Raw genomic sequence first — 27,734 nt, 5'->3', positions numbered from 1 at the left:
GGCAGACGCAGGGAGTGAGAGAGTAGAGACAGGAAAAGGGAGAGGAGACAGGAAGAGAGAGGAGACAGCCAGCCAGAAGATGGGAAGATACAGCGAGAGAGATTGAGAGTGTTTGGAGATGAGGCAGACACAGGGAGTGGAGACAGGAAAAGAGAGCAAGAGAGGAGACGGGAAGAGGGAGATGGAGGAGAGAGAAAGGGAGAGCGAGAGAGGAGACAGTGAGCCAGAAGATGGGAAGATACAGCTAGAAAGATGGAGAGTGTTGGGCGATGAGGCAGACGCAGGGAGTGGGGACAGGAAGAGAGAGCAAGAGAGGAGACGGGAAGAGGGAAAGAGAGGAGAGAGAAAGGGAGAGCGAGAGAGGAGACAGTGAGCCAGAAGATGGGAAGATACAGCTAGAAAGATGGAGAGTGTTGGGAGATGAAGCAGACGCAGGGAGTGAAGACAAGAAGAGAGAGCGAGAGAGGAGACCGGAAGAGAGAAAGTGGAGACAGGAAGAGAGAGAGAGGAGACAGGAAGCCAGAAGATGGGAAGATACAGCGAGAGAGATTGAGAGTGTTGGGAGATGAGGCAGACGCAGGGAGTGGAGACAGGAAGAGAGAGCGAGACGGGAGACTGGAAGAGAGAGAGAAAGTGGAGACAGAAAGAGAGAGCGAGTGGGGACAGGAAGAGAGAGCAAGAGGAGACAGCCAGAAGATGGGAAGATACAGCGACGCTGAGAGAGAGTGGAGACAGGAAGAGACAGCGAGGGAGCAGACGGAAAGAGAGAGCGAGAGAGGAGATGGGAAGAGAGAGCGAGGGAGGAGACAGTCAGCCAGAAGATGGGAAGATACTGCAAGAGTGATTGAGAGTGTTGGGAGATGAGGCAGAGACAGGGAGTGGGAGAGTGGAGACAGGAAGAGAGAGAGGGAGAGAGGAGACAGGAAGAGAGAAGAGACAGTCAACCAGAAGAGGGGAAGATATAGCAAGAAAGATGGAATGTGTTGGGAGATGAGGCAGACGCAGGGAGTGAAAGAGTGGAGACAGGGAGAGCGAGAGAGGAGGTGGGAAGCGAGAGAGAGACAGGAAGAGAGAGAGAAAGAAAGAATGGAGAGCCAATGGGGGAGAGATAGTCGAGACAGGGAGCCAGAGAGGAGACAGGAAGAGAGAGAGTGGAGACAGGGAGAGAGAGAGAGAGAGAGAGAGAGAGAGAGGAGACAGGAAGAGCGAGCGAGAGAGGAGACAGTCAGCCAGAAGATGGGAAGATACAGCGAGAGAGATGGAGAGCGTGGGAGATGAGGCAGATGCTGAGAGAGAGTGGAGACATGAAGAGAGAGCGCGAGAGAAGACAGTCAGCCAGAAGATAAGAAGATACAGCGAGAGAGATTAAATGTGTTGGGAGATGAGGCAGACACAGGGAGTCAGAGAGTGGAGACACAGAGAAAGATAGTGGAGACAGGAAGAGAGAGAGAGAGAAAGAAAGATTGGAGACGCAGGGAGAGATAGTGGAGACAGGATGCAAGAGAGTGGAGACAGGAAGAGAGGGAGAGTGGAGACAGGAAGAGCGAGCAAGAGAGGAGACAGTCAGCCAGAAGATGGGAAGATACAGCGAGAGAGATTGAGAGTGTTGGGAGATGAGGCAGAGACAGGGAGTGGGAGAGTGGAGACAGGAAGAGAGAGAGGAGACAGGAAGAGAGAGGAGCAAGTCAGCCAGAAGATGGGAAGATACAGCGAGAGAGATTGAGAGTGTTGGGAGATGAGTCAGACACAGGGAGTGAGAGAGTGGAGACACAGAGAAAGATAGAGGAGACAGGAAGAGAGAGTGGTGACAGGACGAGACGGGAGGGAGGGGAGAGAGTGGCGACAGGAGAGACTGAGAGAGGGTGAGGCAGGAAGGAAGGATGCAGACCCTCCCTTAAGAGCACATGCACGTTATTCATCCATCTATGAACTTCTGTGGTTATTTCCCCTCATACCAGGAGAGGTCTATATCCTATCCCGTGTGACCCGGGCTAACCCTGGTGCGTACCATTGCTGCTACTCGCACAACTGCGCCTGCAAGAGTAACTCGCTTTGCTTCCGTCTACTGCTGATGGTACTTTGGTTACTACAGAGGTGTGTCCTGTAGGACCATTTATTTACTTACCTACTGCCTGGAAGACTTCACTCCTGCTCTGTCCTATTGCTTTGACAGTTCCGGTCTGGACATCTTTTTTCCTCCTACCATATATGCTTAACACTCACGATTTAGGCGGGAGCCTCCCGATTTTTCAATTAAAAATATAGCTATTTTTCTTTTTGCCCTCCTAAAATAATTCTTACCACAATGCAGGCCTACAAACTCTCCCCTCCAGGTGCTCCAGAATGTTGGCATGTTTGGCTTACTCCTCGAATAACTCATATCTTATCATATATGATTGCCTCACCCTGGCTGTCCATGCATTCTCGGCCTCCCTCTCGCTTATCATTTTCAGACCATGGCGAGCTTCCTTAATGTAACAGTAATCAGGCTCAGTAAAAACAGAAGAATGACGCAGGCAATTAGAGTCCTCTTTCTATTTTCATTAGTGACCTTTCAACTGTTTATTTCAACTGTGGGATATTGTCCCATAAGAGTGCATGCAGAAGGTCATAATACATGCGTCAACGGCTGGTGGTGGCAGTGCAAACCCTAAAACCTGACATATGGGTTTTATCGCCTAAATAGGAGTTCTTCAAATGAGGTGTTTGCTGCAGGGTTTCATACACCCAGAGCCCCGAACCCCCCCCCCCCAACCCCATTCCCAAGCATGACTATTTCTTCACTCATGCATTTTGGGTTGAAAGGTCAGAAACTGAAGGTCCATTCCCCTAGCAACGAGCTGACCTGCTAGCCAGGATGCTGAAGTCCACGCAGGCGTGCACGTTGAGCTAATTGCTTTGAAGCTTCTGGGCAGTGCATTCTGGGATCTTTCCAAATGGGGCGTCTCAGCTGAAGGTGGCCATCCCTGGATACAGCGACCCACGTGGAGCAGCCCTTTCCGTCAAGAGCAGCCGCAGTGATAAAATATAGCAAGGGGAGGCAAATCAATGGGCCCATTGTAGCGGGCTCAGTGGCCTTCTTTTACGCCACAAGCCTAGTTGTGTTAACGTGAATCCAGGTGACACCACAGCGCAATCAACACAAGAGCATCTCAGTATTCCTGCCACTCCTGCAGCGATTTTCCCGCAATAAAAAATACACAAATCCGACGATCTGATTACAGCTTGCAAGAAAAAAAGCCAATTACAACAGGCATGCAGGAGGGTTTCGGGGATTTATTGCCGCTTCCTTGATATTGTAAATTAACCACACAAAAGGCGGGAAATGAAAGAAAGACGCATGCTGAATAACCCCGGAGACGGACTGCATAGTAAATGGCTCCCTTGCACAGGACTTGGCTTGTTTGAGAAACTAGTTAATTTTCAGTGGATAATGTTAACCTTCTAGTCCATTTAATTACGTCAGCGTCCTTGGGACAGCCTATTAAAACCAGCTGCAAAAAATGGTTGCCTATACCGCTACCGCAGTGTTTTGTTGAGGTACAGAACTCCATGCGCTAATAATGACCCATGAACAGAGCCCATCACAGCAGAATTGCACCCGCGTCTTACTGCTTTACTCTAATGTCAATCCCAAGGCAGTTCTGAGATCCACCTGAAAACGCACACCCAATATAACATTCACCCGCATACAACAAACAATCCCAGACACTGGACCTTCCCCCTACGGATACAACAAGCCAGTGCAGACAAACATAACTACCAGCCAAACTACACATCAAACACACACCCAACATAACATTCACCCGCATACAACAAACAATCCCAGACACTGGACCTTCCCCCTACGGATACAACAAGCCAGTGCGCACAACCGTAACTACCAGCCAATCAAACACACACCCAACATAACATTCACCCGCATACAACAAACAATCCCAGACACTGGACCTTCCCCCTACGGATGCAACAAGCCAGTGCGCACAACCATAACTGCCAGCCAAACTACACATCAGACACACACCCAACATAACATTCACCAGCATACAACAAACAATCCCAGACACTGGACCTTCCCCCTACGGATACAACAAGCCAGTGCACACAAACATAACTACCAGTCAAACTACACATCAAACACACACCCAACATAACATTCACCTGCATACAACAAACAATCCCAGACACTGGACCTTTCCCTTACGGTTACAACAAGCCAGTGCGCACAACCACAACTACCAGCCAAACTACACACCAAACACACACCCAACCCAGCATTCACCCACATACAACAAACCATCCCAGACACTGGACCTTTCCCTTACGGATACAACAAGCCAGCGCAGACACACATAACTACCAGCCAAACTACACATCAAACACACACCCAACATAACATTGACCCGCATACAACAAACAATCCCAGACACTGGACCTTCCCCCTACGGATACAACAAGCCAGTGCACACAGACATAACTACCAGCCAAACTACACATCAAACACACACCCAACATAACATTGACCCGCATACAACAAACAATCCCAGACACTGGACCTTCCCCCTACGGATACAACAAGCCAGTGCAGTCACACATAACTACCAGCCAAACTACACATCAAACACACACCCAACATAACATTCACCCGCATACAACAAACAATCCCAGACACTGGACCTTCCCCCTACGGATACAACAAGCCAGTGCAGACACACATAACTACCAGCCAAACTACACATCAAACACACACCCAACATAACATTCACCCGCATACAACAAACAATCCCAGACACTGGACCTTCCCCCTACGGATACAACAAGCCAGTGCACACAAACATAACTACCAGCCAAACTACACATCAAACACACACCCAACATAACATTCACCTGCATACAACAAACAATCCCAGACACTGGACCTTTCCCTTATGGTTACAACAAGCCAGTGCGCACAACCACAACTACCAGCCAAACTACACACCAATCACACACCCAACCCAGCATTCACCAACATACAACAAACCATCCCAGACACTGGACCTTTCCCTTACGGATACAACAAGCCAGTGCAGACACACATAACTACCAGCCAAACTACACATCAAACACACACCCAACATAACATTCACCCGCATACAGCAAACAATCCCAGACACTGGACCTTCCCCCTACGGATACAACAAGCCAGTGCACACAGACATAACTACCAGCCAAACTACACATCAAACACACACTCAACATAACATTCACCCGCATACAACAAACAATCCCAGACACTGGACCTTCCCCCTATGGATACAATAAGCCAGTGCAGACACACATAACTAACAGCCAAATTACACATCAAACACACACCCAACATAACATTCACCCGCATACAACAAACAATCCCAGACACTGGACCTTCCCCCCTACAGATACAACAAGCCAGTGCACACAAACATAACTACCAGCCAAACTACACATCAAACAGACACCCAACATAACATTCACCCGCATACAACAAACAATCCCAGACACTGGACCTTCCCCCCACGCATACAACAAGCCAGTGCACACAAACATAACTACCAGCCAAACTACACATCAAACACACACCCAACATAACATTCACCCGCATACAACAAACAATCCCATACACTGGACCTTCCACTTATGGATACAACAAGCCAGTGCGCACAACCGTAACTACCAGCCAAACTACACATCAAACACACACCCAACATAACATTCACCCACATACAACAAACAATCCCAGACACTGGACCTTTCCCTTACGGATACAACAAGCCAGTGCGCACAACCACAACTACCAGCCAAACTACACATCAAACACACACCCAACCCAACATTCACCCGCATAAAACAAACCATCCCAGACACTGGACCTTTCCCTTACGGATACAACAAGCCAGTGCGCACAACCGTAACTACCAGCCAAACTACACATCAAACACACACTCAACATAACATTCACACGCTTACAACAAACAATCCCAGACACTGGACCTTCCCCTTATGGATACAACAAGCCAGTGCATGCAACCAACTCATCTGCATGCCAACACAAACACACGCCAGTTTCTCCTGGTTCTGCACCTATCCTATCCTATCATTCTACCCTCACTAACCCACTCGAGCCAGATGAGCGCCTGGAGACCACCCCTGTGGTAACGGTCGCGATATAAGGCAACAAAACATTGAACATATATTGCATCACATGGCATACAACGCTTGAAAGGCAGAGCACACTCCACCTTTAATTTCAGAACAGCGCTTTTTTGTGCCAAGCAGCGCGTGCCATGCCCAAGAGTACCGACAGATGAATGCGCCGAGGGTGCCCTCCTCAGCAAAGTTCTGAAGGGCAGAGGGTGGTGGAGCAGCGTGCACAAGGGATTCTGGTTGCATCAGACACCCTGTTCTTCCCCCTCATAGTATTGCTTGCCTTTTAAGAGCCAGTTGGTCTGGAACATCCGAAAGCACCGGTCAGGTCCACACCGTGCAGTCCTACAAAGCTCGCAGTGTAGTAAGCCTTGGGCTGTATCCCCAAGGCTTATGCTTCCCAGCCAGACAAGATTTGGACGTGATAAGCCTCTGCATTCTTCTGAAGGCAATCTGGGGGGCAAGCCAAGAGAGAGTTTCCTGGTTATCAAAGCCACATGTCGTGTGCACATCTCCCTTGTGCCAGAGGTTGAGCACCTTCGTTGGAAAGATGGTCTGTGCAGAGTGGAATGCTCATTGCCCATCACAGGTCCACGTGCCTCTCAGAGCAGCACCGGACGAAGGGCGGAGTCAGCCCTGCATGGGATTCGAACTTGCGAGGTGCAGGCGTGCCCCATGACAGAGGCGAGTGTGGAACCTGCAAGCTATCCACCCTGCAATAAAACCAAATGCTGAGATGGCCATCTGAGATGGACATTTAAGCCAAAGCCCGGTGGGCTAAAGTGGGCCTGATTTCTAGGCCAGGCTGATCATTTAGTGCACGCTGCTGTTGACCGTTCTTAGTTTTGCCTTTTAGGTGGTCTTAAGCATGAAACTATTGCATTGCAGTACATATAGTAGGGAGATGACAAGTTAGGAAGGCCACTGCTTCTGGGTGATGTTGGTAATGTAGCCACACACTGACAGCCCGTGGCCATGCTAGCTCCTATGGCCACGTCCCGCCCCTCCTCACCCATAACGCATGCTTTGGGATCTTTTTTGCTCTAGCTCTATCAAGAAGTAACATCAAACTATGGCCAGCTAGTGTTATTTCTAAACAGTCTTCTGAGAGCTATTTCTTAATCTAAGCTGTAATTGCACTACTTGTGTAATAAATAATAAAAATGTCTTAACCAAGCGTGGCTTCAGCTACTTTATATCTGCTCTTTGCACTGGAATCCTGTTTAAAACAAGCATTGAAAAAGCCAACAGTTTTAGCTAGTGTATAAGTATTAGGTAGGCATTTGCCGGGCACGGCTATCATGAGGTAATCGCTCAATTTCCCAGTTCTTGCCATCTTATAGCCAGGTATTACCATTTTGGCTGTGCCTAGCAAATGTCTATCCTGTGCCTACACACAAGTGAAAACTATTTGCTTTGCCAATCCTTGTTGTCTAATGTCACTGACTCAATGTGCTTCAAAACACACCATTTGCCACCATTTGCACTTCACCACAGGGCAACAACAGACTAACAACACAACCTGGCTCAACAGCACATGGGAATTCGCACAGACCTGATAACCGCACTTAAGCTCAGCAAACCGAACTGAAGATGCCAACAGGACATCACAACTCTCCCTTTCCTATTCCCAGTACACCCTACTAGCCCCCCCAGTCCCCTTTTTCTTCACACACTCCTTTGCAGACCCGCCAGAGCATCTGGGGACCACTCCGGTGGTGACGGTGTGCAGTACAAATACCTTTAACATTTAACAAATGTTATTAAAAAAACACCCCCTCTACGGCTGAATTTGTGTTGAAAAATAGCACACAGTGATTGGTGAACACGGGCACGCCTAATTTGTTTGGTAATCTTTTACCTGCCCCTATGGTCAATTTTCAAAGACATGCCCTTTTCTGGAACCTCCTGGGGGGGGGGGTGACCAATCTGCTAGCCGCCTGTTTGAGCCCTGTGCCAGTCATGACTTTAAGCCGGGGCAGGTCTGCAGGGGGACATTCCGTTGTGTGGGTGTCCCCGCCGTTTGTGTGCCTGCCACCATGCGTCCAGCTCCTCCCAGGCCACGTCTGCTTTCTGAAGTGTTATTTTTGGTTGTACTTGAGGGATACGCTCCAGGCCCGCTTTGTTCCTTTGTTGGCAAGTGATGGAAGGGAAACAACCAGGTCCCCTGCTTTCTGCCACAAAGGAAAATCCTATTTTCCTCACACACGTCACAATTCATTCATGGAAAGAAGTGGACCACCCTTCAAAGGGCCCTTCAATCCCATTCCTGCAGGAAAGGACCATGTGTGGCCCGTCTGTCTCTGGGTGGTACTAGACAGGCATCCCTCAAGACAGCTGTGCTATGCACAAGGCTGAGACATGCAAATGTGTTACAAGAACACAAACTGGCCCTTCCAGGTCACATTGCTGCTCAGTCACTTATAATCTACTAGTGGAGACCACACGGGCCAAAGTGCGTGAAGAAAGACATTTTTAGAGTGTTCATATATTATGTGGTATATTTTAATTTAATTTGTGTTAATAGAAAAAAATATGACCACAGTAGGACCACTATACATCCTAAGGCAACAGCTCCCTCTAGCGGTGACAACAGGTGAAGCTGTTCTCTACTGCGGATGACTGCATCGGACAAACATACATCTGGCCTTTTATCATTAGTTAGATAAGACAACGTATGCACACCCTGAGCAGGAGGAAACAAAATCACGTTTCAAGTTACCAGACCAACATAAAACTCACTCACCCCTCGACGTGAATGCCAGTTATGCACGTGGCGCAACAGACCATTTCTTCCTCGCCAAAAGTGAATCATCGCTCGTGAATGGCAAGCGGAGAGTCCAAATTGTGTAGCCTACCATCAGAGTGCCAAAATCGTCAGTGCTGGAGGGCAAAGCTATACGCCAGTAGATAGGAACCATATGGTCCTCTATAGAGAACTACAAGAGTCAATGTGGATGGATGGTGCTTACAATGACAAATTACAGTCAGGAGCTGGTGTGCTGACAAGATAACCATTCATTTTAATTAGCAGTCAACGGGTCTGGCCAGGAAGAGCGAAAGTACTATCCAAATTGAATTTCACCTTTGTATAACCACAAGCCATTTAGGAGTAGGCGTTTACAGTTTTACCACATCGGCAACAGTTGACAAAATTTGACAGGTGGGGGGCTAGAGAGTGCATGCGTAGAGCCGATGCGGGGGCCCACATGAGCCGAGTCGGCAATAAACACATACCATACCTCCTGCCTCCCCGGGTCATGTATCCTATCAACCTATTTGTACAGAGAGCCATGTCGTAACCATGAAGAGCTGCGCTCACCAATGTAGATTATGACGAGGTACATGTAACATTACAGCTTGCTTGCCTCACGGTCGAAGAAAGGACGATTTTGGATGGGTGAAAGATTGGATGCAGGTCATTTTGATGTCCCCAGATGCGGTGTCGCTTTAAATTACTCCGTTGTGAATGAAGACGACTGGCTCGGCTCGAGGTGGGCTCTCTTTTCACAAAGACACTTGAGCCGAGCCAGGCATTTAGCTTGGCCCTGAACTGCCTCTACTCGATTCGCGCCAAGCTCAGTCCTCTCATAAACAGAGACATGTACCAGACTCTTAGATCTAGTAATTCCATGAACGTACAAGACTCTGTAACTTGATTTTACTACGTTAAAATGAATGCCTTTTACAATGTAAATAATAAGATAAATAGAACTGTTGTATATAGTCCTTCATGCCAGATTCATCCTGCTTCTAAGCACTATAATAAAAGCTTTTATTATCACCCAATTGAATGAGGTTAGTTTGCACTTTGCAAGTTCAAATACATGCACAGATAACTCAGCGCTTCATCCTTCGGAGGTCGATAAACTGAGTGCCAATACATTGGGTAATAATATCTATTAGCACACGCCAGCCATTGAAGATCACTGCTGAGCAAATTAGAGGCAACCTGAACATGCTAAAATAAATGAAGAGTGCAAATGGATTTCCACGGATGGGGAGCTGCATCAGAGATCCCTGGAGACATGTTTTGCTAGGTCATGGATCTGGTAAAATCTGGCCTAAAACCAGCACTGCATAACCTAATGTGTCACTATTTGCTGATCTCTGCTAATTCCACCACCTCCAACTAAAGGAAGAAATGTCACTTGCTGCACTTTGATGTCAACACACTGTCTGTGTTATTGTCTCTCCCTCACTCCCCCCTCCCTCCCGCAAACGTATTAAGCATACAGCCATTGGCTTCTCCAACTCCGGGCCTCGAGGGCCATAATCTTGACAGGCTTTCAGGATATTCCTCATGAATATTCATGAGAACAAAATGGCATTCATTTGGAATCACTGTATGCAGAGGTATCTTATGAATATTAATGAGGGATATCCTGAAAATCTGGCATGTTTCGGGCCCTCGAGGCCTGGAGTTGGATAACCCTTCAATCTAAATAAACGGTGTCAAGCTATGTAGTAACCATGACTTTATGATGCTAGTCTGCAAATGTCGAGATCAGAGCACTGTTACCAGAGGTGTTGCTGGGGGTGGGGGTGAGGCTGAGGAGTTTATAGCCCCGGGTCTTTTGGTTGTAGCCCCAGATAGAATCTCAGGGGCTACAACCAAAAGGCTGGCTCGCCCCGAGTCCCAACGGTCCCGACATTAGTGTAGCCCCGGATCTTTGCCAGACTGAGCAACACACCTGACTGTTACTCTATTTTACGCAGCCCTCATTTCCGGTCAACATGAATATAGAAAAAGGCCAGGGCAAGAGAGATACAGTTTGGGTTCCACTGCGTAAAAGGTGCACCCTTCTCAGATGTGGCTGTTTAAAAAAGCAAAATGCACACACACTGTTGTACGAGATACAGAGATTAAGGGTCTGCCATGAAGCCTTTCAGTCTAACTTTACAATGCTGCGAAAAGAAGCCTTGGAAATCCTAAAAATGCAAACTACATGTGAAGGTCCTTCTAATATGATTCCTGATGGGAATTCAGATGTTCAGGAGGAGAGGAATTCACTGACGGGACCATAGGTCAGCGCTCAACCTCTAGAACTTGTAAGACAAGATAGCTGCACCATATGAGGACAGGGGGTGCAGGATTCACTTACTCCAACATGACTCAATAATGAGGACAAGTTGGCAAAGGGAAGTCCGTATAATGACAAGTACATCCAACAGAGAAACAAATGGAAATCAGCAGCATTGTGATCACCTGTCTCGCTCCGACTTCCTCGAACTTCAGTTGAACAGCAATAGTTATAGGCAAAACTCGTCATCACTGACGTCTAATTCTAAAAAACTCGACATGCAATACAATTGGTTAGGAAAGGTAACTTAACTATAGGTGCTATATCTGTATATGATAATAGGGCATCCGGATTGGATAACTCTTATCGGGTGGTCGCCTACACGCATCCCACTACATCACACGTGATTGACGTCACTACACGTACGATGTCTTATTGTTTCTACTATCTATAGGACTCCAGATAACTTGGTCCATTGTGATTGGGCAGGTTACACCCCTAGACATAAATCCCCATTTTAATTAGCGGCATGCAGAATGGACACCCATGTGCCTGGTGTCCCAAGTTTCACCCTGCCTCCCTTCCACCAGTATCTTAGGGCTATGTGTCAATAAGTTGGCTGGTATGGCCTCGAAACTGTAGCCTCTTATCGGGAAAAGTTATGGCAACCTCGGGTCCTGTATGACATCAGGCGGTGGTACTTCTTCGCGCCTGGCTGATCACGTGTTAGTTCACCATGAATCTGCTTCAGTTTCCAGCTTTTAGTGCACTTAATTCTGTTTCAGCCTCACCACCTGCATGGACCCCCCTTATCTTGACCTTCATGGGGCAGGCTGGTATCCTCTGAAGTTTGAGTCTTGTTAGCTGACGCTCTCCTCCCTTTCTCTGGTTGACCTCTATTTCCTAGGCATGAACCGATCTTTGTTGAGTTTCGATTCCGCTGGCTGGGTTACGAAACTTGGTCTGCCAGGCCTCTGGCAGCCCGGGTACATTTCTGCTTTTACAAAATGGAGTCGCACTTGTATAATGTGCCTTATTGAGGTAGATATATGGTTGGCGCTTGCCGCTCTAATCTTCTACTAAGCATTGCAAGCAGTATTGTTTCTTTTGCCTCTTGCGTTCCATGCCTATTTACACACGTTTGACAGGTCGGTTGCTTCCATCTTGTCTCGTAGCAACGTTTCCTCACGTTTTAACATCGTCTCTTCGTCCATTACATTTATTTCCGTAGTTCCTCACACTGGCGTGCTATCTTTGATAGCCACTTTTGTTCATTCATGAGTCTGTTCAGGCCCTTGTGTCATTTCCACTGGCCTTCCATTAGGGCTCTTTGGGTCTCTTCATGGACCGCTTGTAGGTACTCTTCGTTTCGTATCAGCGGCTGGTACGGCTGTCTGATAGGGTACCGTGCTGCCCAGGGTTGTCTGGTTATGGGCGCTTCAACAGGTATGGATCTTCTGATGTATACTGGGCAGAGTCCCAGTGCAGCTCTACACAGGACAAACATGCACGCCCTTATCATTTGAGGGGTTGCAGTATATTCCCGTCCCACCCTCCAGCACTGAGGCATATCCTCGGCCAGTCAATAAGCCCTCCCACTTTAGGTATCATCGGTCAAAGCAGACAACAGCACTCCACCAATACATAGATGTGTGTCCAAACTGGGATGTTGGGGAATATGCTACAAAACTGGCAAGCATCCGCGTTGTGTTGGAAGATGGCAGTCGACTGTACTTCCACCACTCTCCCGCAAATCATCCCCAGAAATATGCTTGCAGCACCACAATTGCAACACATCTCTCCATGTAATGCAAAGCAATGATTATGGACGCTTAGGACACTACCGTGAGGGGTTGTGAACCCGCCCTGTAACTTGCAAAACCGATATATGATATGTTATTTATAACGCACTTTAATACCCAGAGGTTTCTAAGCGCGGACCAGGGGATCGAACCTGTGGTGCTCCTGTCGTCTTGCTTCCAAGGCAAGCACTTTGCCTCTGAGCTATCCTCCCGGGACTGTTGCGTTTTGAGTGATTGTGCACCTAGGCCGAATGGGGGTTAAGTCTGTACACATGCCAACATTATCCATTCCATTCAGGAGACACAAGTCCAGTCCTGGTTTTAACTTTGCATTGGTTATCTTGCAGTCCTCGGTTTATAATGGGGAAATCCAGGACTACAAGTCCCAGAATGCAAAGTTAAAACCAGAATATAACTAGTGTCTCCCGAATGGAATGGATAATGTTGTGATTCAGTCCGATGTGCTAATCAAGACCAGGACAGTGTCTGCTGCCAGCGACTCTGCGACTACGCGGTTCACCTCGGCTGAGAGTTATTTGCTGCTTTTTCTCAGTGACTTTCCCCCTGTCCGTGCTGGACCCTTCTTCAGTCTTCTAACAGCGATGGCAACTTACCTCATTGAGCTGCGCTTGCTATGTTTTTCACTTCTTAACTGACATGATCAGAGTACATTGCTGTTCCTTGTGCAAACAAATGCAACAGAAAAATCCACGGGCAAAACACGCTGATGAAACGATTCCCCCCCTAGGCACGTACTTAGGCTCAGCCTACAATGCTCCACGACAAGCCTGTAGTGCAACAAGATAACACCAGTGGCAAAAATGCCCCCAGCAAGTCACAATCAACAAACAATGTGCTCAAAAAAGCTGTACTATGCCTGGGGGATTTGGGGGGGTGTTACCTTTTCTGTACTATTAAATTGCCTTCCAGTCCCTTACTCGGCCCTTATTCATAAACGCCTGGGTTGGGAGGTTAACTTCTTAAAATCTCACAAATGCACCCTTGCACGTGCAGTCCATGTGTTGCCATATCAATCCGACTGGATCTACCAGCCGTGACCTTTGAAACTGATTGAATGGAGCAAAATGGATTATTGTTTTAAAATCAGCAGGGTGGTGCTGGGTTTTCCCAGGCGTGCTTGATGTATCAACAACTAAAAGACAGGAAAAACATTCATTCAGCTTTTGAACCCATTGTTTGTACCAGCAGGCCATAAGAGACACCCCTGCAAGCCGCCTCTTCGACAATGTTTTGCTGCATTTTACAAAATATGCTTCAAAAAGGGAAGGGGAGACACTGCTCTTCAAGCAACTCCTCGTTGGAAACTGGCTTCCCCCCACCTCTGCCACCCTACCACGCTGTCTCTAAAACCCCCTTCTGTAATGAGGTACCATATTTTTTGCTTAGTCAGGACGGACCATGCTTAAAATAACCAATGCACGCATATTTTAAAAACATTTAAGGAGACACCCTATATAAATTCAAGAAACACTTGGAGTCAAAGTAGAGCATCCCAATATTATGCATTATTAACAGAAAAATATTCTGCTAAAAAAACAACAAAAAAAACGAAAATAACAAAAACTATAGCTGGGAGTCAGACGTTGGTTTTGGCCGCCTGGGCCAAATGGCTGGCTTGAGCTTGAATCGAGTTTCGAGCCAGTCCCAGGCTAAAACCTGGCCAAGCCCGGCCTGCTCATTACAAAAAATGTTTGTGAAAAAAAACGTATCAATCTTGCTCCTCGCACAGGATTCAAACGTCTAGCTTAGCAGGGTGAACATTATCCACCAAGATGAGCGATGTTCCCCCCTAAGCTTTTTTTCTGAGATTTATGTGCGTTCATGAACACAGCATGGCTGCACTTTTGAATGCATGACACAGACAGGCCTGTAAATATTTGAACACTGTTACAGGCTGGGGGGATAGCTCAGGCACAACGTGCTTGTCATGGAGAGCACAAGATATGGGTTTTGTGTTGTTACATTAGCTCTGAGATTTGGTTGTGTGGAGGGGGTGACAGGATGCGGGGTATGGTTTTTGTATTGCAGATGTGGGGAACCAGGAGAGGCCGGCATGGCATTTGTGCTGTGGCACAGGAAGGACGCCATGCATCATTGGTCTCTTGTCCACTGAGACTGTGCTTGGCTCTTTAAGGAAGCATGGCCTCTGGTTCGGCTTCACGCATGAAATTCTTTGGCTTCCCACCTCTAAATTACAAAAAAATATGCACACAAAATAACCTCCCCCCCCCCCGACATTCACGCACCACCTACACAAAAAGGCTCACTTTTAAACCCCAAGCTATTATGCAGCACCATTTCTTAATCCTATATTAAACATGCTACTATTTGAGGGCTTAGTGGGGTTAGGTTAATGAAAAAGGCCTCTGCGGCCGCCTTCGCCGCAAACTCACTAACACTGCTTCGGCCAAGTTGGAGCCTTCTTGAATGTACACATTTGTCCAAAAACAAAATATAAAAGGCGCTCATTCATGCCTTAAGAACAATGACTACGTGTCTGATCCACGCCGAGGAGAAGCAAGCGGCCGCCCTTGCATTAAACATTGTTCCCACTCGCATGAATGCCTGCGTGCCAATAAACCGCTCGCCTAACACTGCAGCACTGTGCCGGCACGCGGCGGCCCCCGCGCGCGCTCGCCCTCCCGCCCAGCGTGGTCACGTCACGTCACGTCACGTCAGACGTGCGTGGCTCCGTTACGCAGCGCGCACGCAACAAGAGGCGACGACACGCAGACACAAACACACACACTCAAATCCAATTTAAAAGTATTATATGAAAAGTGAAATCATTATCACCTTTGAATCGTATATGTTAAAATGTGCGGCAATTACTGACATCATTACTGATTAAGTTTGTACGATTAAACCCGCCGGATGTTATTTTTTTTCTTAGCTTCTGGGCGCTCCCAAAGTCTGGCCCCAGTAAATCATTGCGATGGGGCGCTTTGCTACTTTGCCTAGAGCGCCATCTAGCGGTTTCTTGATCGGCATTCTCGGGTTGCAAGAGCCTTGAAAAGCACGGGCCTGGTTCGGGGGTCGAGGGTTAAGAATGGGGGATATACCTTCGGATCTCGCACATGACAGTACGAGAGAAAGGTTTTAGTGACCCGTGAGCAGCCGCTCATGGTCCTCACACACTCAAAGTGTATTAATGCCCCGCCCGCCCCCCACCAAGCAAATGCTTAATTAAATTCCAGGCCCCACTTCTTCTCAAAAGATGACGGCGTCCTGCTGAGCACCAGGCGGTGATCAGTTGCAGTAAATGGAAGGGCTGGTGCAACTTACTCGGGCGTTAGTGGGGAGGTGGATATTGTGTCGTCACCTAGCCGTGTTTTTTTGCCTTACATTTTGTCAAAATGCATTCCGTTTTTTTTTCACCTTTCTAAATGAAGGACTACAAGTCCCATAATAATTAATGGAATTAATGCCGGAGACTAGTCTCTAAGAACGGAGTGGGATTCGAATGTTGCTCTGTGTTGTCTTGGTTCCAAGACAAACGAGTTGCCCCTGAGCTATACTTGAATGGCGTTCATGTCCCATTGCTTCCCGTGATGCCATTTCGGGGTGGGGTCAAATGTCATCACTTCCTGTGATGTCATCAGAGGTCAAGGGTCATCTGATGTCTCTTCCACTACCCCAGGCATTTTGGTGAAATGAAGTCCGTGGTAATGTATGGGGAAGCCTTGAGTTCCTTCTAACCTCAGTCATTTCCCCAGGCAGCTTCCATGCCATGGTTTTCTAATCTGTCTCTACCATTACAGAAAGGGATAAGCTGTCTGCAAGTTAGTCTTCACCCTGCCATCAGAGGGAGTAGTCGTGCCATAACTGCTATGCCACGTCCATTGTACACAGCAATACGAGCAACCAGAGGCATGTTTCAGCCTACTTGCTCCTCATTAGTGTGCTGCATCTGGATTCCCTGGGCGCCACAAGCAATAGACACACGTCTGTGCATGCCCATGACACTAACTTAGACAAGCTGCACACACCCAAAAACGATGGGTGGCAAGCTTTCAATTAATAATAACCACTGGCATCGATCTACCAGCTTCCATTCCATCATTGCTTAAACCACTTTGCCTGCTATGACCCATGCTAAGCTTTGAAGAAGGGTTTAACATATGTGGCATGCATAAAACAAAAAATGCTAGAACACAATTCTCAATTAGGAATATTTGCATATTTTGCTCAATAGATGCAACCAAAAAAGCAACTTTATTTTCCCGGTCACTGTTTCGAAAAACCCAGTCTAAAAAAAAAATTGGTCCCATTTTTGGACTTACCTTTATCCCACAGGCCAGTCGGGAACACGGCCACATCGGGGGACTGCCACGCTGGTATGGCAGGGTGCAAGCTTGAACTGGCAGACCGTTGTGTGCAAGACCAGCCCCACACAGACCCGTAGTATGCTTTGAGCCCACTGTGCCCGAGCGCGTTTCCCACAGGCATTGCCCCCCTGCTGAGCGGAATGCACGCATGTGGCCTGCGCCCGTTTTAAAACTTTAATAGAAGGCAAATTCCAGGCCCTGGTGGTCGAATGCGCGGCGGCTCCGCAGGGGGTATGGCAGGCCGCGGGGATGCCCCCAGCCTGATCGGAATCCTAAATGCTGGACAGATAAGGAATGCCAGGGCCATTTCACTCCTAATTATAAAGCGACACGCACTGCGGTCCTGCCCTCCCCGTGGTTTCGCTGCTGCTGCAGCCACCGCCGCTCCCCGGGGTTCCTCCCATGACTTTTTAATCCCATTAACTGCTTGGCGCTCTCCTACCGAGAAGCCGCTTCAAGCGCCCTGCCCTCCACGTCCGCTCTGTCATCGTTTCCCTTCCACACAGCTCGCTGCTCTAAGTGTCTGACGGAAGGAGGCTGTCTGCTGAACAACTGCCCTGTCCCGTGTGCCCCCCACGCGAACCATTCCGCCTCACGTGGCACGTGAGAAGTAAGGTATCGCCCCTCGTGTGGGGTGACCAGATTTAAAAAGTAAAAAACCGGGACAGGGCAACTAACATAAAAGTAGGGCCAGCTCTTGAAAGTGGCTGTCAAGGCACTACACTTCAGTAGCGGTTGGAGGAGAAGGGGGTTTAAGTGTTACTGTTCAGAGAAACACATATATAATTAATTCATCACAAACTAACACTATCTTAAGTTGTAAAATGCTGCATTTCTTCTGTGCGACCTTTGCCTGCCAGCCATGAAGACCTACTACAAAAAACCGGGACCACGCCAGTTTCCAAAGGGAACATAATCTTGAGAAAGGGGGACAGAGCACCAAAAACCAGGACATTCCTGGCAAAACCGGGACGTGTAGCCCCCCTACCCTCATGTAATGGAGTAACTTTGCTTGAAATGTTGGGGGGGCATGACATCTAAAGGAAAGGGGCCCCTCCCAAATGAGGGGGACAGAATGGTGTCCCACGAAAGTTGTGTGGGGGCAAAACTCCCCTTAAAATTACCACCGTGCACGCATGCGGCGACGTGTCCCACCTGGTGACTATCCGTATGGCAGCAGTATACATTACAAATCCCAGTGACGTAGCAAAGCCCCTTCCACCGCGCGCTGATGCATCCCAGTCTTGCACAGTGTGCATTTCAGAAGCCGTCCAACATGCTTCAGTGCATTTCTTGCACTGCATGCATACACAGAGAAGAGGAATCCCACACTTCTTATAGCATATGGAGCCCATAGGGACTCCAAGCGTAGGTTCAACCTCTGGTAACTTATGCATACCCTTAGGTTTCCCACCTGTTGTACTGTATGCACTCCAGGAGCCCTCCCACCACGTGTTGCACTGTGCATAATACATACGCTATCGCACCCCCTGCACAGTATTCCTTCCAAGACCTCTGCATATGTGGTACTATGCGTAAAAAGGCAGGTCTTGCACCTCCTCTAGTGTATGCATAGGTAACCTGCCTCTTATGCACTCAATGAGCTCTCACAAGGTTTGTATTGTATGTACAAATGAAGGCATTGCACTTTTGGCAGCGTCTCTATATTCATAGGTTTCGCAAACCATTGTGTTTTGTGCATGCCACAAGCTTTCACACCACAGGTTGCAATGTGCATAACTCGTCTCGGGAGGATAGCTCAGGGGCAAGTTGCTTGCCTTGGAAGGCAGATGACACGGAGCACCACAGGTTCGATCCCCGGGTCCACGCTTACACCACTTGCACTGTTTCCATGCCCTTGTGTAAATCCATACATGCCAGTGTTATCCATTCCATTCGGGATATGCTAGTCCAGCCCTGGTTTTAACTTTGCATTCTGGGGCTTGTAATCCTAGATGTAGTCATTGAATGCGAATTGCAGGGAAAAATGCTTACAAAACTAACATGAATTCACAGCCGGAGGAGGGGCAGTATCCTTAACAATGGGTGAGAGGATGTGGATATAAGACCAGATGATGCAGGGGAGGTAGAAACATGAACCAGGGACAAGGACAGTAGATCATGATATAGGAACGGGATAGTCGAGGAAGTGCTAAGAGGATGTGGATTTAAGACCAGATGATGCATGGGAGGTAGAAACATGAACTAGGGACAAGGACAGTAGTGCATGATATAGGAAGGGGCTAGTGGAGGAAGTGCTAAGATAATGCGGATATAACACCAGATGATGCAGGGGAGGTAGAAACAATGAACCAGGGACAAGGACAGTAGATCATATAGGAAGGGGATAGTTGAGGAAGTGCTAAGAGGATGTGGATATAAGACCAGATGATGCACGGGGAGGTACAAACATAAACCAGGGGCAAGGACAGTAGATCATGATATATGAATGGATAGTGGAGGAAGTGCTAAGAGGATGTGGATATAAGACCAGATGATGCAGGAGAGGTAGAAACATGAACTAGGGACAAGGACAGTAGATCATGATATAGGAACGGGATAGTCGAGGAAGTGCTAAGAGGATGTGGATATAAGACCAGATGATGCAGGGGAGGTAGAAACATGAACCAGGGACAAGGACAGTAGATCATAATATAGGAAGGGGATAGTGGGGGAAGGGCTAAGAGGATGTGGATATAAGACCAGATGATGCATGGGAGGTAGAAACATAAACCAGGGACAAGGACATTGCCCCAGAATAAACCCAGAACCACAAGCCCCATAATGCAAGGCTAACACCAGGACACAATAAGCCATTTTGAAAGTAGAATGCCTTTATATGTCCAACTTATGTTTCGGCGTAAACATTTTTGGCATGAAATGGGTATCTTCTTCAGGCTGTTCGACATAGGTCTCTGAAAAGGTGTCACATGTTGTGCTGAAGTTATGCAAACAGAAATAGACGTTAAGTTAATGAAGGTATCATCTTTTCATGACCTTCCATGCCATTACCTGTGCTTTTTTGAATTTCTTTGCTTTTTTACCATCAATTACAAGAATTATACTTTATTACATTTTTTTAAAAAAACAGCACTTAAAGATGCTGCAACAATGCAACGGGACTGAAACTGAGGAAAGATTGAAGGGCTTGGTGACAGGAAAATTGCACAAGTTTTCTAAATTCTCTACATTTTTAAAGTGGCCGCGCATGCATGACCGACTACACAATTTAGTGGACCGCAGAATTGCAAATCACATTTCACTGTAAGAGAAGCATGGATGAAAAACAGAAAGCATGAGGGTTCCTACTACTCAAGGCCTGCAAACCAGGACAATAAGTTGCCTAACTAATACAAACAAGAATGTGAGTGTTCTTAAACTGCTGCGTGACGAAGTGACAGACTTCTGTGCACAGTGGGGATATAGAAGTGTCTGTCTTTGTGCAGCCCTACAGTACCACAATGACATCTTGTTTGTACGACCGGGGTTGCATACCCTGGTACACGCAGACGGGTGTCACGAACTGGCAAAAGTGAAGCTGTTACCATGAGATGTCGCAAAGGGTGACCTCTCCAGAGGCCCTGTAAACCATTTTGCCAAACACCTGTAGAGTTCTTGATATTTATGATAGGTTATTTAGAACACGTTTAATACCCAGAGGTTTCTAAGAGCGGACCTGGGGATCGAACCTGTGCTGCTCCGTGTCATCTTGCTTCCTAGGTGAGCACGTTGCCCCCAAGCTATCCTCTCTTGGCAGGGAAGCAATGCAATAGAGGATTTGGACATCCGTGGGGCGTAGGTAAGAAAGTTCAAGGACAGAAAAGGGGATGGAGACCATCTACTCTACCCTCAGGGAGTACCAAGGTACATAAAGGAGGAGGGATGGGCACGAGAACCTCTTTGAACAATTGCATGTGTTTTATTGCCTATTTTTAAGTGAAGAATGCTTCCTTACTAAATTGGAGCAAAATGAAGGGGTTACCCCCTACCATCAAATTGATCCCTACCACCAGCCCACATAAACCTTTATTTATGTGTTGATCCGTATCGTCTTGCTTCCAAGGAGAGCGCGTTGCCCCAGAGCTATCTTCCCTGGACATGATGACTCAAGATTGAGGACTCACGCTTTTTACATATGCCCCAATTTTACAAGTGGAATTCACAAAACCCTCAAACTCTACTCATCAGTGTCATCAAAACCCCCTGAGCTCTTTGGCAGGTGAGGGGGTTTACTTTCGCCCTGAAGGCGCTGGGTGGGAGTCGGGACTCCCCACGGCCGTGCTGTGTGATTTTAGGCACACGGCTTGGATGGCCTGGTGCCTCATTTCGGATCGCTAATTGTTTCGCGCGCTCAGCTCTTCTCCTTCCCAATCCCTGATGGATGGGGGTGATTGCGCCGGCCGCTGTTGGCTCGGGCTGTTCGTGTGAAGGCCAGCTGGTGATTAAGCCATCCTGTACCAGCGATTAATCTCACAGTTTGAGGCTCCCCGCCACATGCCAAAGCGTTCTCGCACATTGGGAGCCGAGCGCGAGAACCGAGGCTCTGAAAGCAGCACGTGGCTCAGCGTGTGAGGGCAGCTGTTGCGTGTGCTTTTGGGGGTGACCCGCACAGCCGTGCCCGGGATCTGTAGGGGGTGGGGGGCACATCCCCGCTAGGCGGTGTCTTTGAAGGGCTTAGGCCTGTGAAAGAGCACAGGCCGCGTATTTGGGACTGCACCCAAAGGCTTCACGTGCCTGGATAGATGCTTGTACAAAATGGCGCCAATCCGGCCAGAACTTTGCTCTCCAAGCATGGCTCAGGGGGGCTTAGAGCAGAGGTAGAAACGTGTATCATCAGTTAATAATGTAAATTAACGAGGGGGGGAGGGGTCCTGGGAGTCCCTCTGCCAGACATTAGTCCTGGTTACGAGTTCCTTACCCAGATTCTTTAGCTCACTATCGGATAATAATAAGGTGTGTTCTTATATAACGCTTCTTGCAGGACTCCTCCCACAATGTGTTATTATTAACCAGTTTATACTACTCAATGTATAGACCTCATAAGGATAGAGGGCTGAGTCGGCTCGTCCATGGGAACCTAATTTGCGAAGTGCAGGGTGTCCCCTGTGTCAGAAGTGACCGCGTGCTTAACTTGTGAGCTATCTACCCAGACAGATGACAAGTGGTTTTACCATGCAAGTGGGGAAACCACACTCTGGCTAGATAGCATATGTGCACGTTTCACGTGCTCGCTAAGTGCACAAGAAGTATCGTTTCTCAAGGTCCCCCCCAAACTCAAGCGGAGTCCCAATGGATGCTCACACCCGAAGCGCAGGGCCAGGATGGAGCACTTGTGCCAGTGGCGGACCAATAGGAGGCAGCGGAGGAGTTCAAGAATTGCAGTCAATTAGGACGAGCGTCCAAGCTCCCAACGTGTCTTTCCGATATCATCCAGAAAAAAAGGTAGATTGGGACATAAAAGTGGGAATGGTCTGGAATTTGGTGGGGCAATGTACATTACAGGGGAAACAAAGTCTTTGACAGCCTGGCTGTGTTCTCTGACCTGGCTTCGATGGCAAGGGCCAGAATTATGGTCTCCGGGGATCTCCGCACAGTCTGGCTCCAGTGCACAGCCATTTTACCTTTGGCCTAACTATTAGAACTTTCTAGAAGAACGCACCGCTGCCATTTCGGTGACCTGATTCTGTGTGGGCCAGCTGTACGAGTAGCAGGGGGGCTGGTTGTTAGTGGGAGCGAGACAGATGCAGATGTAAAGCCCCAGTTGTTGACATGTGCAGGACGGAAGTACATACATACGTCCTCTGCAGCTATAAATCCAATATGTTGGTGGCCATGACACTTCTGCTGGCACGGCGCCCAACATCAATCAATTAGAGTGGTGTCTGAGGGGACTATAGCCCTGGGTCTTTTGGTTGTAGCCCCTGATAGAATCTCAAGCGCAACAATCAAAAGTCTAGCTAGCCCCGAGTCCCGACAGTCCCGACAATAGCGTAGCCCTTGATCTTTTCCAGACCCAGAGTGGACAGCCCGGGTTTGGCCCTGGGAAAGGACTAGAGGTGTGGAGAGTGGGATTGCTCCCAGTTTTGTAGGCAGCTTGCTGCTGTGTGTGAGACCGGTACGGTGGTAAGAGGTGGAGATGCGAGCCAGTTAATGGTGGTAGGAGAGAGGAAACGTGCTAGTTTCCCTGGCGAGGTAATGGCGCGCGTAGGAGTCGTCAGGCCTGGACCAGGTTCATGCTCACTCCCACAGTGGGCAGCGCCGGGGCAGGAGGGAACACACTTGACACAATCTCTTTGGATGCCACTCTGGCTACATTTTTATTAAACATATCATATATAACAACCCCAAAAATGTGACTGAAAAACACACCCCGCAATAAACATCTTAACGCTGACAGGTGGTCCAGGCAGACCACGACCCCCGCTCCCAAGGTGGGGCGCATGGTGGTGAGGCCCGATCCCCTCCCCACATGCCATTCTCGGGGTTGGGGAGGGTGTTACCAGGAGGTAGGGACTTTGATACCGGCCCAAACTGCCCCCTCTGATCCCGCAACCTCACCACCTCCCCCGGTGGCTATTCACCAATTATGATGGGGGCATTCTCCACCCTCACCCTCACTCTATTCCAGCGGTGGAGTCGCTCGGAAGGGGATCTCAGTGTCCACGTGGACCTCCCCAACCTGTATGCCCCCTCCTCCCAGACTTCGAAATTCCGGGTGGGTGGGATGGAAAAGGCACATTGATACCGGCGGTCGAGTCGGCGTCGGTCCGGACTGCGGGAGCACAGCGGCGCAAGATCCCCAGGTTGAGGCAGAGGAGAACTGTGCCCATTTTCACTTTTGCCCCCTCTTTATGGGGGCCTTTTCGCACCACTGCACCCCTCCCACGATGCCGTCCAGGCCCCCTACTGGGGGTCCAGTTCTATCAGCCGTCCTCTGGGTGCCACCAGCCCACTCTGGCCTCCAGCTGCCCCCCAGCCCGTCCAACCCAGCATCCCTGCAAGAGCGGGTTCTTTGCCTTTGTCTTCTACGGCCCACCCTCAAAACGCAGAGCACATTCCCTTGGGTTAGATGCACATGTCAGCTGTGCTGATTTCAGACTAATGTGCGCATGTGTGATGTGCCACATTCCTCATCGCCACCACATTGTCCACAACAGTCTGCACACTCCTTCGGATGTCCAGAAGTCCAACACATGTCACCGAGGACAGGGAATTACACCGTTTATTGTGTGCACTAGAGCGGCCCACAACTGCGCCAAATGCTGGCAGTGCTATGTACAGGCAACAACAGGTGTGCACAGAAGCACTTGCTTCTTAATGAAATCTCAAGGTGGCAACTAGCTTGGCTTAGTGTCAGCTACAACGCTATTCTCCCATGTTACACACACACACCTACACACACACACACACACCTACACACGTAGGTTTTTATTTTTGCCTTTTGAGTGTGTGGAATAATTGATCACTTTTACGTGTTTTGAATCTGGAATTTCAAAGCTAGTGACACAGTGCTCTGTTAAGGGCACTGGGTGCCCCTTGGCACAAAACATACACGCAGTAGTAAATACACTGGTGTTCAGTCTCAAGAGTTATCGCTCGTATGAAAAATTCTCATTTTGGACTGGACTTACCTTATGGGTGGTCTCAGACTGATATGCAAATGAGCTCGCTCCTATAGAACGCCACAGTACTAAACCACCATTGAGGTTCTCCTCCGTGGATTACAGCCCCTAGAGCACGGTTGTCCCACTCTAAGCCGCGAAGGCCAGATCCATGCCAGGGTTTCAGGATACCCCTCATTAATATTCATAAGATCGATTTGCATACAATGATTCTAAATGTATGCATATTTTTCTTCATGAATATTAATGAGGGATCTCCTGAAAAACCACCAGGATTCCAGCCCTCGAGGCCCTAGAGTTGGACAACCCTGCGACTAGAACATGTTATGTTAGCCTTTACACATTATCAGTAGAAACTTCTCACATTGTTGACTGATATTCAAGATAGTGAAACACCACAGGCCCACCACGTCTTTAGATCAGGGAAACACTAGCACTCTTCGCTGGCTGTCATGCTATTATACCACTGGGGTAAAAGCTAGCCCCGGTCCTGAAGTCAGTTTTTGTCTTTGCATCCTGACACCAAGATTACAACAAATGGGTCATGCAGTATATCACACAGTTTATAGTTAAAAAAAAAATAGAACAATTAACAAAAATCACCCTTCAATAGCCATGTTTTCTGTTTTTTTTTTAACTCAAATGTGCGCACCAACGGCCCTACCATCTACTCATCCCCATAGACGGTGTGGCCCACTGTATGAGACATTTGTGGTACGTTCGGCCCTCGGGAGAGAGATATCAGCCGTGCACCCCCTGCTCTCTGCAATCATGTATGGTGTATGTCCTACAACAGCCAGGAGGCTGGGACATACATCAAAGAACACATGGAGTTCTGTAGGAACGATCTACTAAAACTGGCATCCCAGCAGCAGCACGCGGAGTACGCAGAGTCGCATCCCTACTGGCACGCGGAACGTTGGCACTTGGTCCAAAGTTATTCCAAGCAGTGATTTTAAACCTTGGCCTCGATTCTCCTATAAATAATTTTACAAGGGAGCAGGATGCCGCTTAACGGTCATGGAGATACGGCGTCTCCACGTAGAGAACAAATTATTCTTTCTAGTAGCCAAAATGAATCTATGTACATACACGTATTAACTTGTTTACACAATTGCAAGCAAGATCTGAAAACCACCCCAAGCTCTGCTTCGCCCAAATCCAGATGAGCAGCACAATCATGAGGCATGCGATTGGCTGGTTTTTCCAGGTCTTTCCACTAATCAGTGAACAGTGAAGATCACGCCTCCTGATTGGCTGAAATGTCCATGCACTGGACTCCTCCCCTTTCTCTGATTGGGCAGAACCTGACCAATCAGAGAAGGGCTGGGGACTTTCCCCCAGAACTCCATACTGCAAAAGTGGACAGCAAATTTTCCTCCATTCTGACATCTTGATCCGTGGAATATGGCACCATGGACATACACCCTTCCCTAGCTACTACCCTACCAACAAAGGGCCAATGGGCAAATCATCACATAGTGGCCTTGGATATCTCCCCAGAGTACGTGCAGCCTTTGCACCAGAACAGGTACGCTGCTTCCCTACGTCACCCCAACCACTCTTTATTTAAACCCCCTCTTCACTTCCAGACCGCCACCAAGGAGGTGGTCACCCAGCTGGATCACAAGTGATCCAGCTGCAATGGCCGGGCTTTGGTGCGCTTCGCCGATATTGCCTGGCCTGTTGCTATGAACCATGCCCAACTCCATTTGGATTGATTTTGAACTATTACATGTCTTCAATCGCTTTCAACCTTTAGCCTACCTTCGCGTACCCCATTTGCTATATATTCTTGCATTTTGGTCCGGTATAAGGCACAATTACTTCTCCAGTTTGTAAGCTATTCACATTTCACTCACCCAATTTCAAGAACTCCTGCACGCTAGCATTACCCGGACTCGCGCTTCTGCTCAGAGCCTGTCCCCTTGGATGTTACCCAACAGTATAGGTTCCCCAGGCCTTCGATTTGTGCGGGTGAAGAGCAAAAATCAAACTGTGGAATTTAGTATAAGTATTGTTTAATGCATATTCATTTAGGATGAAAAGGCTTTCAGCAAGAAGCACTGTTCATGGACACCCGGGTGACTGGCTTTACAGTCATGCTAGGGTTGCTAATACACGAAGCCGGCTGGTTCCAGGGGAAGGAGCAGGGTGCAGCACAAGGAAGACCCTAAAACATCTCCAATAACGACACTATTTAGAAATATGCAATGCAGTGATGACGTGTTTCCGGATAGGTGGGGTGTCAATTGCACTCTGACTGTCTGTCTTGGGAGCTTTACTGGGAGAGAAGGAGCTTTTAACTGCAGAAGTGGGCGGAGCCTACAATGATTCCTTATGGGAATTCAGGGTCAACATACTTAGCAGTTAAAGGTTTTATCCTGGAGCCAGTATCATCGCTGGAATCAGCAGCAAGGCACTATAGACAGTACTAGGAAGAGGCAACTACGGTGGTTGACCCTCTCCCCAGGGGAGGAGACCCTCTTTTCAGATCCTGATTAGTATGATGGCCGCATGTCACCTGAGGGTGCGCGTGCCGTCATGTGTTTAGGTCACATGGCAACCCTAATAAAAGGGGCGAGCGGTACTACACTCCAAAACTGACCCTGGCTGATCATTGCTTGATTTTCTGGAGTGGGGCCCAGCCTCCCCGGAGCCCATAACATCTGGTGACGAGTGGTCTTTGATTCCCCTGCGGCCTTGGAGGAAGGAGTGGTTCGGGGCCACTCTTGGGAGCCGAGGATCTGCGTGGCTCCCTTGACTCCCTGACGG

The 27,734-nt window shown here is 48.3% G+C and overlaps 1 protein-coding gene across 4 annotated transcripts in view; it reads right to left on the bottom strand.

Moving 5' to 3' along the window:
• The window catches only part of PRICKLE1 (prickle planar cell polarity protein 1), a 168,679-nt gene that overhangs the window by 113,788 nt on the left and 27,157 nt on the right, over positions 1 to 27,734 (bottom strand). For 2 of the 4 annotated variants that reach the window (XM_069628020.1, XM_069628022.1), the window contains exon 1: positions 17,293 to 17,443. The exons of the other annotated variants lie outside the window; for them this stretch is intronic. The gene's annotated coding sequence lies outside the window, so the exon portion shown is untranslated. Of the gene's footprint in view, positions 1 to 17,292; positions 17,444 to 27,734 lie in introns of those variants that run through there. 4 annotated transcript variants of the gene reach the window in all.

Source organism: Ambystoma mexicanum, chromosome 12 (genome assembly GCF_040938575.1).
Source record: "Ambystoma mexicanum isolate Mex_15411 chromosome 12, UKY_AmexF1_1, whole genome shotgun sequence".
Classification (NCBI taxonomy): Eukaryota; Metazoa; Chordata; class Amphibia; order Caudata; family Ambystomatidae; genus Ambystoma; species Ambystoma mexicanum.
This window is presented reverse-complemented; position numbering and strand designations above follow the sequence as displayed.